At 45.8% G+C, this 10,703-nt stretch overlaps 1 long non-coding RNA gene across 2 annotated transcripts; it reads right to left on the reverse strand.

Moving 5' to 3' along the window:
- Window positions 1–446: 446 nt before the first annotated feature.
- Window positions 447–10,087, reverse strand: LOC149339843 (uncharacterized). Of its 2 annotated transcripts, XR_016283564.1 has the most exons (4): window positions 9,916–10,087; window positions 9,346–9,498; window positions 4,173–4,321; window positions 447–627 (listed from the first exon to the last, which is right to left on the reverse strand). It is a non-coding gene; the product is annotated as an uncharacterized LOC149339843 (long non-coding RNA). The 2 variants fall into 2 exon arrangements; XR_016283563.1 differs by lacking the exon at window positions 4,173–4,321.
- Window positions 10,088–10,703: the final 616 nt, after the last annotated feature.

Raw genomic sequence — 10,703 nt, forward strand, 5'->3', positions numbered from 1 at the left:
ATTCAGCAAGAGCTTTCCTAGCACTGTCAGTGCTGAATGAGGTGGTGGTATAGGCAGAAGCATCCCACATCAAGGGATGGTGCAATCAGAAAAGATGCTACCTACCTGTAAAAGAAAGTTGAAACTGGCCCCTCCTATGCATCGAAAGTACACGTGCAGCACCCACGAACATTCATTACCTGATCTACATTTTCACGGGGCTTCAGTACCCTTCTAGCAGTAGTCTCAGAGCAGCTTGTCAGTGAAATTTCTTTTCCTCATAAACTTTGTGCAACATTTTCTGCTGCAGGGGCATAAACAGAAAGGCAATATGCGGCTCTGCAGAGGAAACAATGTGGAGGCTGGGTACGGTCTCAACCGACTGTTTTGTAACATGATTTTTCTATAGGGCTAACCAAGTTGTTAGTAATCTATTCATATGCTTCATTAATCACCGACAAGGCACGTTGGTAGGAATACTTTATTTGGCACAGCAGTTCTGGCAGCAATGGGTATATTGTCATTCTGCTTGTAGGCCAAGGTGCAGACTTGTGAGCATGTTCTTGAGCCAGTAGCCTGGAACGATGAATAGGTGCCTTGGACCAGAGAATGCTGCGTCATGCAAGGTCGGTTGCTGCAGTCCCTCCCCTAGTGTCAGCCATATGCAGGGTTGGATGCCATGAAAAGAGAAAACAAAAGTGGGCAAGCTCAGAAAAGTAAAATGCAACTAATAAACCACCAGGAGAAACCCACAAACAAATGCACACACAAAAAAATGGAATGCATGCAAGAGAGAAAAAGATAAGAACATCTCCCAATTGTGTTCAGGAAAGTAAAAACAGTGCTAAATTCTACACAAACCACACAGAGAGACTGACAAGACGGGCGCTGCAGTCTGTGTGGTTTGTGTAGAATTTAGCGCTGTTTTTACTTTCGTGAACACAATGTCACACCAACTAGCCCAGGAAAAGGTACTGTTAAACATCGCCCAACAGACTATCGCAGCAGCCTACGCACTCCTGTAGTGGCCTTGTGCATGGACATCTGAAAGACCTAAGAAAAAAAAAAAAAGGATAAAAGCAACATTGTTGAATATGTGCTGGAAGAACCACACTCAAAAAGAAGTGTGCACAGAGCTCAAGAGAGAATGAAAATAGTCAAGACAAACAACGGAAGGTTTTCACTGGGTCAGACCAGTACTAATTAAGAGAATGAAATTATCAGGTTTCAAGTCTTGGCAGTTAAGCTTGGCCAACCCACAACACGCCGCATTTCCTTTTGCAGCTTCCGACACTGGCACACAGGAGGTCAAAAGCTCCATATACTAAACCCAAAATCTTAAAATGGGGGACAACAAATTTTTGGTTGGTGTCTGTTTTTTGGTTGGCCCCAGGGCACATATACATGACACATGCTGCACGATTCATATATGCACTATAAATAATTTATTACCGTGCTACTTATACTGAGCGGTTTCGCTTTCTGAGCGCCGGGGTGTGTTATGACGTCACTCCTAAGGAAGAGCATCAACCCTGGTCACGCGGGCTCCAAAAGTAGACAAAGGGACTGCTGCGTCGTCTGCTCTCGTACACATGCTGTGCATAGCAGGGCTTTTCGAATTGCCGGCCGGTCCTATGACATGCTTAGCAAAGCCAAGCGGGTGAGGGGCAATGTCGAGTTCTGAAACCAAGCAGCTCACTTGGGACGATCTCAGTCCGAATACGTGATTTCAGCATTGTATTTAGCTTTGGAACACTCTGGTTTGGTTTATGCGGTTTAACGTCCCAAAGCGACTAAGGCTATGAGAGACGCCGTAGTGGAGGGCTCCGGAAATTTCGACCACCTGGGGTTCTTTAACGTGCACTGACATCGCACAGTACACGGGCCTCGAATTTCTCCTCTAAAGAAATTCAGCTGCCGCGGCCGGGATCGAACCCGCGTCTTTTGGGTCAGCAGCCGAGCACCATAGCCACTGAGCCACCGCGGCGGCCGCTTTGGAACACTCTGCCCATTCCAAAAGGATAAAAGGGTGCAACAATTTCTGGGAGTCTTTTTGGTGATCTTGCGAGTATATTGCGCATTCACAAGCAGATAAAATTTGTTTTGTACAATGCATTTTTAAAATAAATATTTGCTTTCCTTGCGCTTTGCTATGTATGAAATTAGACCTAGTTCTCAGCAATGCTCCTGTTCCCGTTGCAGCTTGGATAAGCCCTCGTGATCTAGATGCCCACTGAAAGCAGCATCTGCTTGCATTGGATGAAATGCACCCAGTGCAGTGCATTGCTGCTATCCACATTGCACATAAAATAAGAATCTAATCCCACTCAAACAAATATCTTTCCGCATGGTTTACATAGTCGAGTTTCCTTGCGGTGTGCACAGAATAACAAAAATCTGCGGACAAAAAGACTAAAATGTAGCCGTTAAATGCATTCCTGAGTTAAATATGCTATCTAGGCGAGCCGAAGCATTCAACAAAGAAAATGAAAACTGGGCGTCCAGCAAGCTACTCATTTTGAATTCCCGACGGCCGAAGCGAGAAACATAGTGGCGATAATAATGGACAGTATACATGATCAATTCACAGAAAAAAATTAATGAAGCTGCAAAAGCTGCATTGAAAAGAGATTTGCTTCCCCTGTTTGAGAAAGCTCCTTTTACGAAGTCCATCTCTTTATTATAGGTGGCTACCCTTTTCTTCATTCTCCCCAGCATTTGATGTTCTCTACCAAGTGCGTGGCAACATCAATTTTTTCATTTTGAAGCAGATAACAGCAATAAAATTCACAGCAAATGCAACTGAATATTCTAGAGTAGTTCAGATATCAATACAGATAGTTACAATTACAATAAAAACATGTTTCCTCAAAATGCAGCAATGAAACGGAATATTCCACACCAATATTTTACTTCTCATAATTTATAACATCCTAATGCTTACCGAGCATCTCAGTGAATGAGGGGAAATCATGTAGAATGGTAAAATTTGCCTAAAGCATAACTGTGTGCAGGGAAAAACCTCACAGCTTGAATTTGCAAGCTGGCAAGTGGAGGTGCTCTTGTCACAGTTCGCACTGAAAAGGCGTATGACGTGATGTGGCACACTGCTGAGAAACAAAAGATTACACAAAAAATCAATTAACAGCTTAAGCTACAACGCGAGTGAGAGCTTTAACAAGACTGTCTTCCACGCTGCCTCGTGACACCTAGAGACAGATCCAACCATGGAATGCTGTCCCGGATGCATCATTCTTGACGGGACATGGCCCGCTTAACTCTTGTGTATGGGTTTCACCACACTGGAATCCCTAGCCATAACGGGCCCACAGATGCTGGCACATTTCAATTCAAAATCTGTGCAGCAATTTCGGCAGCTGTTTTCCTTCTCACCAGACGACAAGTGCCTCAGTGATCTGGGCTCTCAGATTTGGAAGTTTCTTAAAATTATGCTCACAAGTTCCTGCTCTCTTTTATGGTTCATAAGAGTGGTGGTCATATGTGCTTTTACAAAAGAAACAAAGAGCACCACTTTGAGAAAATGCTGGAAAATTATCTAAACAAAACACTCCGCACGCTTTCAGGGGATTCATAAACTGCTCATTGCACTGCCAGAGATTATTTCAGGCTTTCAAAGGTCGGTTTTTCCATCAGTGAAAAGTACTGCCGTTTCCTGCCTTTCCAATGAAGGCACCCTGCGCTCACACTGGCATCCCTTTCGACAGCAGCAATGCCATGGGACAAGCACCAAGAGATTTCCATAAAAAATATCAGCTTCCTATGACCTTATCACAGCTCGAACCGCAGAGTAACTAGCCTCTGTTTGTTTCTGCAATGGCCTACAAGATTGACGAGGCCTGAGAGCAAGATTTTCAGTTTGATTTTGATGCCACGCTAGGGTGGCGTGGCTCCTCGCATGAGTACATTGAAAGTGCATGAATTCTTTACATTGCTATGACTACGGCTTATTCCACAGAAAATACTTTTGAATGCAGCTATGTCTATCCCTATGCACCAGCCCAAATTAACTGTCGAGTCCGGGAACCTGTACAGAATGAACCAGTATATACAATGCTCACATCATGGACGACAAGAAAAAGACACCCAAAACAGACAGGCTGCCATGCCTTGATACATGTTAGAAGCAAAAATATGCCACGCCAATGTGAACAGACCGTGCGCTGGGCACTCACAGTACCGTTGAAACTTGCGGCAGACCACTGCGTTAATTTCAGTCAGTCCTTTTTTCCAACTTCGCCACTTTCTTGACCGTATCCCTCACAATTCACTCATTTTTCCAGGTAAAGAGAATTCTCCTGATGATTCAAGGTTGCTACACACCCTGTAAAGCCATCACAGCCCTTCAGAGAAATATAGTAGAACCTTGCTATTCTGTTCTTGGTTCGTGTAATGTGCCGTATAACAAACACAAAAATTATGCGTGTTATGCTATTTTTCTTCACAATATAAATCCTGGATAACTTTGTGGAATGATTCCCTGGTGTACATGTCCATAATTTTGTCAAATTCTGACGGCATGGTGCATTCAGAGACCAAGAGGAAATGCCAGCCAAGCTAGTCATCATTTTTCGATACTTTCCCAAATGCACCTGAGCACTGCGGAGAAGGCTATGAAAAAAAGAGCAGCGGCGGCTCCTCCACACTACACAAGTGCAATGGGACAATGTATCTGAAAACGCCAAGGAATAGTTGATGGACTGGATGTGCCATGAAGCTCCAGCCCCATGAAAAACGAAAATATGGAAAGAACTTGCAAGCGCTAGAAAAGGAGCTTTCCAAAATTTGTGCCAGCACACACACACAAAAAAGTTTTAATGAAGTGAAAGTGCCAATAAATGCCAGGGATTAGGAAATAGTGCAAAACCTGGACATGGAGACAATCACGTGCAGACCAGCAATCAAATTTTTCGAAGCTGCTAATTCAAGCTTCTTGCATAATAAACAGCACTCGCAACATCCAAGAAAAAATACTAAAAGAAGGAGACAAAAAAAAAAGGGGGGGAAGGTGGCAAAAAAGTTTGCAGACACCATCGCGTCAGGATTTAGCATTCATTGAAAAGCAGAGTGCAATCACCTTGAAATCAGTGGGTGGCCAAGCGCCTGCCTAGGGAATTTCTCAGTGCCCTTAAGTTCTTACGCAAACAATGATACACCACCCAGCTTGCCATATGTGACAATGCCCATGGGAAAAATGAATATTACACACCACACAGCATGTGCAGAGGAGGCAATGGCCACGAGCATTTTGGAGCAGTCTTTGAAGGAAGCCAAAATTCTATTAGGAGCAGATTTCCAGTTTTGTAGCAGGTGACCAATACTGAGAGAAGGTAAAGATATGGATGTGCCAAAGTTTAAAAAACTACTGGCTGCACAGTTTTTTTTAAATGCATATTATTTAAAAGGAAAGTTCATGAGTGCTTTAATGCATACGCCACACTGACATAATAAGACATGTTGCTGACATGCCTAGGCTACTTGCAGCTGCTTGACGCATCTGGAAAGAGAGAACTCTTCCCTCCCGTTGTAAGGAAAGGGGGGTGCCAGCCTGTCCCTACCACACCCGAGGCTCGTCACTAACCTGTTTGCAGGTGCTGGTGTACGAGCAGCCACGACCCTAGCCATGCAGATGTGCCACTGCTATAGCTACTGCTTATCGCTGTCACATGACTTGGCCTTTCTGCAGCAGATTTCAGTTTTCCTCCATGCGCCGCACCTATTATTGCTGCGTTGCCGGCTGATCTGCGCCACTGTGCAGCTGTGGTCCAGCCCCTTCTCATATTACCAACGCTGTCATGGATAGCGTGCTTCCCAAATTAAATAAGCTGCAGTGTGTCACATCAGGGCGAAGCTCTCAGTATTGACGGCCACGCTGCCTGTGAAGGGCTCTTTGCAGATGTTCTGCAGCAGGATGGCAGTGTCATCATCAGCCTGACTACGCCCACTGCAGGGCCAAGGCCTCTCCCATGTCTCTCCAATTAACCCTGTCCTTCGCCAGCTGTGTATCCCGGCCGCCGTATCCCGGCAAACTGCTTAATCTTATCCACCCACGTACCTTTCTGCCGCCCCCTGCTATGCTTGCCTTCTTCAAGGACCCTTAAGGACCAGCGGTTATTTTGCCTTCAGATTACATACCCTGCTCAAGCCACATTCGAGGCTGAACGGTAGCTATGCAGTTAAAAGGTTTCGTGTGCACATTTTAAAAAATTGATCAGGAATAATTTTTTACCAGGTAAGTGGATATATTCAGGTCGCTTTCAGTTTGGGCATATTGCCGCTTTGCACATAGTTTTTCTGCAGTGCTACGAGGTACGCCTTAATGAGGTTTCACTGTACTTATGAGTAGTAAGGTTGCTGAATTTGATGCGTCTCAACGTGAAATCTGAACTGACTGATACACCTCCTGCAGTGAGGCCCATGACCCAAGTGTAAAGGTGAAGTTCTGATCTACTGCTATGCGATGCATTCAGAACAGGTGCTGCCCTTGATGGCCTCGCAGATAACTTTGACAACAATGGCAACACAGACATCAAAGTTCGCTCTCCACCATTGGTGCCATGTTTACTGCTGCTCTTATGTCATTTTCCACAGTGGCCCACTCACAACTCACCTCAATCCTGACCGCGGTGCCAAACCAGCAAACAACCTAGAAGTGGTACTGTGCGGATGGATCTTATGGCCATGCCACTGCTCTAATTACATCACACCACTTTCTCTCACTCCCATGGCGACATTCCGAGCAAAGGTGGGGGAAGGAGGAAGTTGGAGCACCACAAAAGCCAAATGTACAACAGGGACACAATGCAGTGGCCTCGCTCAAAGCTCTTGCCCAGAGCTCAAACAGCACAGGCATGTCTGGCTGAGCTTACAACTTTTGTCACACCCAAGTTGACAGCTCACCAGCCACACACACCACAACAATCACACACGCCAACAGTGCAAGATCTGGCGATATGATGTTAAGCCATCTGTGCTTTAACCAACCCGAAATTCTTACCACTCAGTCCAGTGGATGACCTCGGTTCTCTCCGGCGATACACACAGCCATTACTGTTCACAGCTATGGTAAATTATCATTTCGACCTCTCAGATTCCCTCATCAAGTGGCATGAGGGCAATTGAGCAATAACTACAATTTCTGGGTAAACCCTCACCCCCGGGGAGAAAGATCCTGAGCAACCTAGGATTACATGATAAAATTCCGGAAAGAAACGCGCAGGCAAAATTACAGACCAAAGTTAGAAAATTACTCACTATTAAACCACTTCCAAAAAACATGCACCCTGCTTTTCACGAAGGCAGGAGGAGAGCCAGAGCAAAGGCCCTTGAAGCCAAGCTCGAAGGCTCGGAACACACAACCTATGTAGACGCGGCGGAATACGAAGGAGGCGACTCCTTTGTGGTCGTGGCCGTGAACGACTCGGGTGAAACATTAACGGCCGGTTCGGTCAAAACAAAAAACTCAGGGACAGCGGAGGAGGCGGCTATCGCCATGGCAATGGCCAGCACCAAAGCAGTCACCATAATTAGCGACTCCAAGGTGGCTATCAACAATTTTGCGCGGGGTATGATCTCCCAGGAGGCAGAACGAATATTAAGACATAAAGACTGGGACCAAAGAGAGGTGGAACTAATATGGGTGCCGGCACACTCGGGGAACAGGGGAAACGAGTTGGCTCACAGTATAGCTCGAGGTTATGTCAGCCGAGCAGTGAGCCGGGTCGAGTCCCCAAATTTCACGAGAGATGCATTCATATCATTTCACGAATACACCAATCAGTTTAAACTGGAAAGGAGGATCTATCCGCCACCAGACAAAAAGCTCGACAAAAGGCAGGAGGTAACGTGGCGTCGGCTCCAGACGCGAGCCTTCTTTAGCCCGTCGAGACTAGCACACATGTATCCAACACAATACAACGCTACTTGCAAACAATGCGGCGAGATAGCCGGATATGACCACATTTTATGGAGCTGCAAAAAGGCGCCGCCACCGGCGGACCTACTACCAGTCCCTTCTCTAGAGCGGTGGGAGGCTATACTGGCCAGCTCAGACCCGTTGACGCAAGTCCGGGCCACTGAGTGGGCTCACAAGGTCGCCAAGAGCCATGGGCTCGAAGCCACCTAGTATAATACCCACTAGGGCTCAGTGCTGACAATAAACGTTTTCCAATCCAAATCTGGGTAAACCCTCCCTGAAGGGGCCACAGAAAATCCTCCACCAAAGCTGAAAATTATATTGTTTGAACAGCAATTACTTTTTGTTGTTTATTTATCAGTTTATCTGTACCTCAACGGCCCAAAGGCAGCATTACAAAAGGGGTGGGCTGACATGTAACCTCCTGCCGCAGAATTTTTCACAAAAGGTAAACTGAAGAGCAAAACTGCCCATCCCCACCCTTGAGGCTTTTTTTCCTCTCATAATTCCTACTGCACTGGAAGTCCTACGTTGGTGCTTGAACCTGAATGCCACACACCCATAGGTGTGCTGCACACATCTTTTATCAGCATAGCACCATGTAAGATCATGACAATGCCGCATTTGAGGTCAAGAGGTGCAAGTACCCAAAACACTAGGTACGAAACAAAAACACTAATGCTGTGCGAGTCATCCCTGTGCTCCATCTTTTGGCTGCCTCAAAAAGTGAAACTACAACAAATATCTACTTTTAACTTGTGGGGAAAAAAAAGAGACAAACATAGAAGGAACAACACAAACAATGCCTCGTCCTTATCTTTCCATGTGTTCTTCAAATGCGGGAACTACTCCCTCATTCAGCTACCTGCCCTACTTACACTCGTCTATGGCTTCTCGCCACTGCTTGTCTCTAGGAGCACAAACATTCCCAGTTTCACAGCAGGAAGCCCACTTTCAAAATTACAATTTGCTTGATCCGTGACAGCCTAGTTGCTTTGTTCACTATACAGGCAGACTTTGTTCACTTGGGGTTTGCAGGTGAATGCCATCTTGTGAATATTTCCATGTTTTCTTCTTGTTTCTTCTTTCCCTGTGATGGCTAGGGCGAAAAACTACCGCCCACCCGATGCAAGGCAAATAGCCACGTAATTATTACCACAATGACCTGTCACACACTGCAACAGTGCCTTGCGAGCTCTATGCACCTCAAAAGCTTCCAAAATAGCAAAGGACATCAAGCACCTTGTCCACAATGTTCATCTCCTTCAGGTTTCTCTGAAGCATCACCTGTAAAAAGGCTTTAAGCTTAGAGGCCTTAAAAGAACGCTTGCTTTTCCAGTTGCCTCATGCAAGCACCTTCCCCATGTAAAGCCGATGCTCAGTGCAGGTGGCACAGCACTCGTTTTAAAATTCACAGAAGGTGGAGAGCTCACCCTGTGGCGCCTTAAAGCCTTTGCTGCTTCCGCATTCTATCGTCCCATTTTGTTCAGCCTCTGCGCCAGCAAGAGAACGCCGGACTCGATGCAGGAATCGGGAAGGTCCCTGCATACGAGTAAACTGCATTTCGGTTTTTCAAGTGCTGTCTTCTGAAATGAAAATAAATTTAAAAGAACATGTTTACGCGCTGCAGACACCAAAGCGTAATCGCTTATCTCGCCGCAATTAGTGCCCCTGTTTCGGAAAGCGGCTCATATGGATAAACAGCAACACAACTGTAAAATGAACCATTAAATCAGTAGTCTATACACTTTCCTATTAGCGGGGGCACAAAAAATCGGACCGCGCACAAAACTCACCGCATAAACGGTTAGTTCAACTGGACTGTTGTCAAAAGTTTCCCGCCTTTTTTTCAGGCGCACGCTAACCATGCCTGTTTTGCATGACCAAAAGTTACGTTGGGCCGGGCTGACAAAAGGTACAAAAACATACTCAGCGCATATTCTCTTCTGTCGAACTGCACTGAGCTTTTGAGCAGAACTCAGGATAAAACAGACGAGTCTCACCTTTACGGCCTTTGTGTCCACTGCCGGGCAAGCGGGCTCAGTGCTAGTCCTGGGTGATCTGCAAACACAAAATATTCGGGCGCAAGGAAGTTCAAAATGAAATGCCGAATGCCATATAACGGGCAATAACTCAATACATACAGTACATACATACCAAAAGACAGGAAGAATAGAGAAATTACTCACGGGCAACAAGAGCGCGCGTAGCTCCCACCGTCCGGCCATTCTCCTACTGCAAGCAATGCTCGGCTCGGCTGTAGCTCGGCTCAAACATGACAAAAACAACAAAAAATTGGCCGGACGTGGCGTCATTTTTTAAACCGGATGCGACGTCACGGGTGAAAATAACGCTTGCGTTATTGCGACCGGGTCGCAGGAGACACTTCCCAGGCTTTGCCTGGTCCCATCCTGGTCCTAACCAACGTTACTTTGGTCCTAACAGCCAACTGCCAGCGGCGGCTACAAGGTAGCAGCTACCAAAGCTACAAACAGGGCGGCCTGAGCAACTGCTGAGCGTTGCCCACGAACTAGTACTAATTGTTAGGGATTCAGCCATAAAGCATAAAACTTCAGGGTTTCAGCGTTTCTGTGGTTTCAGTGTAAAATACTTCATGCCGGCTGGCAAGCAAAAATCCAGGCAACACTGAGGGTTTTTATTGTAAGCATGATTGTAAGATTGGTGGAAGAAATAAAAAAAAGGTGAATTTTAAGAGGAAAAAGATATCCAAATTAGACATTGGATGAGCGAAATTGAATGAAAAGAAAATCAATTAACAATGGGGGAGGTA

This window comes from Amblyomma mixtum, chromosome 6, assembly GCF_055824585.1.
Source record: "Amblyomma mixtum isolate Tamu chromosome 6, ASM5582458v1, whole genome shotgun sequence".
NCBI classification, from domain to species: Eukaryota; Metazoa; Arthropoda; class Arachnida; order Ixodida; family Ixodidae; genus Amblyomma; species Amblyomma mixtum.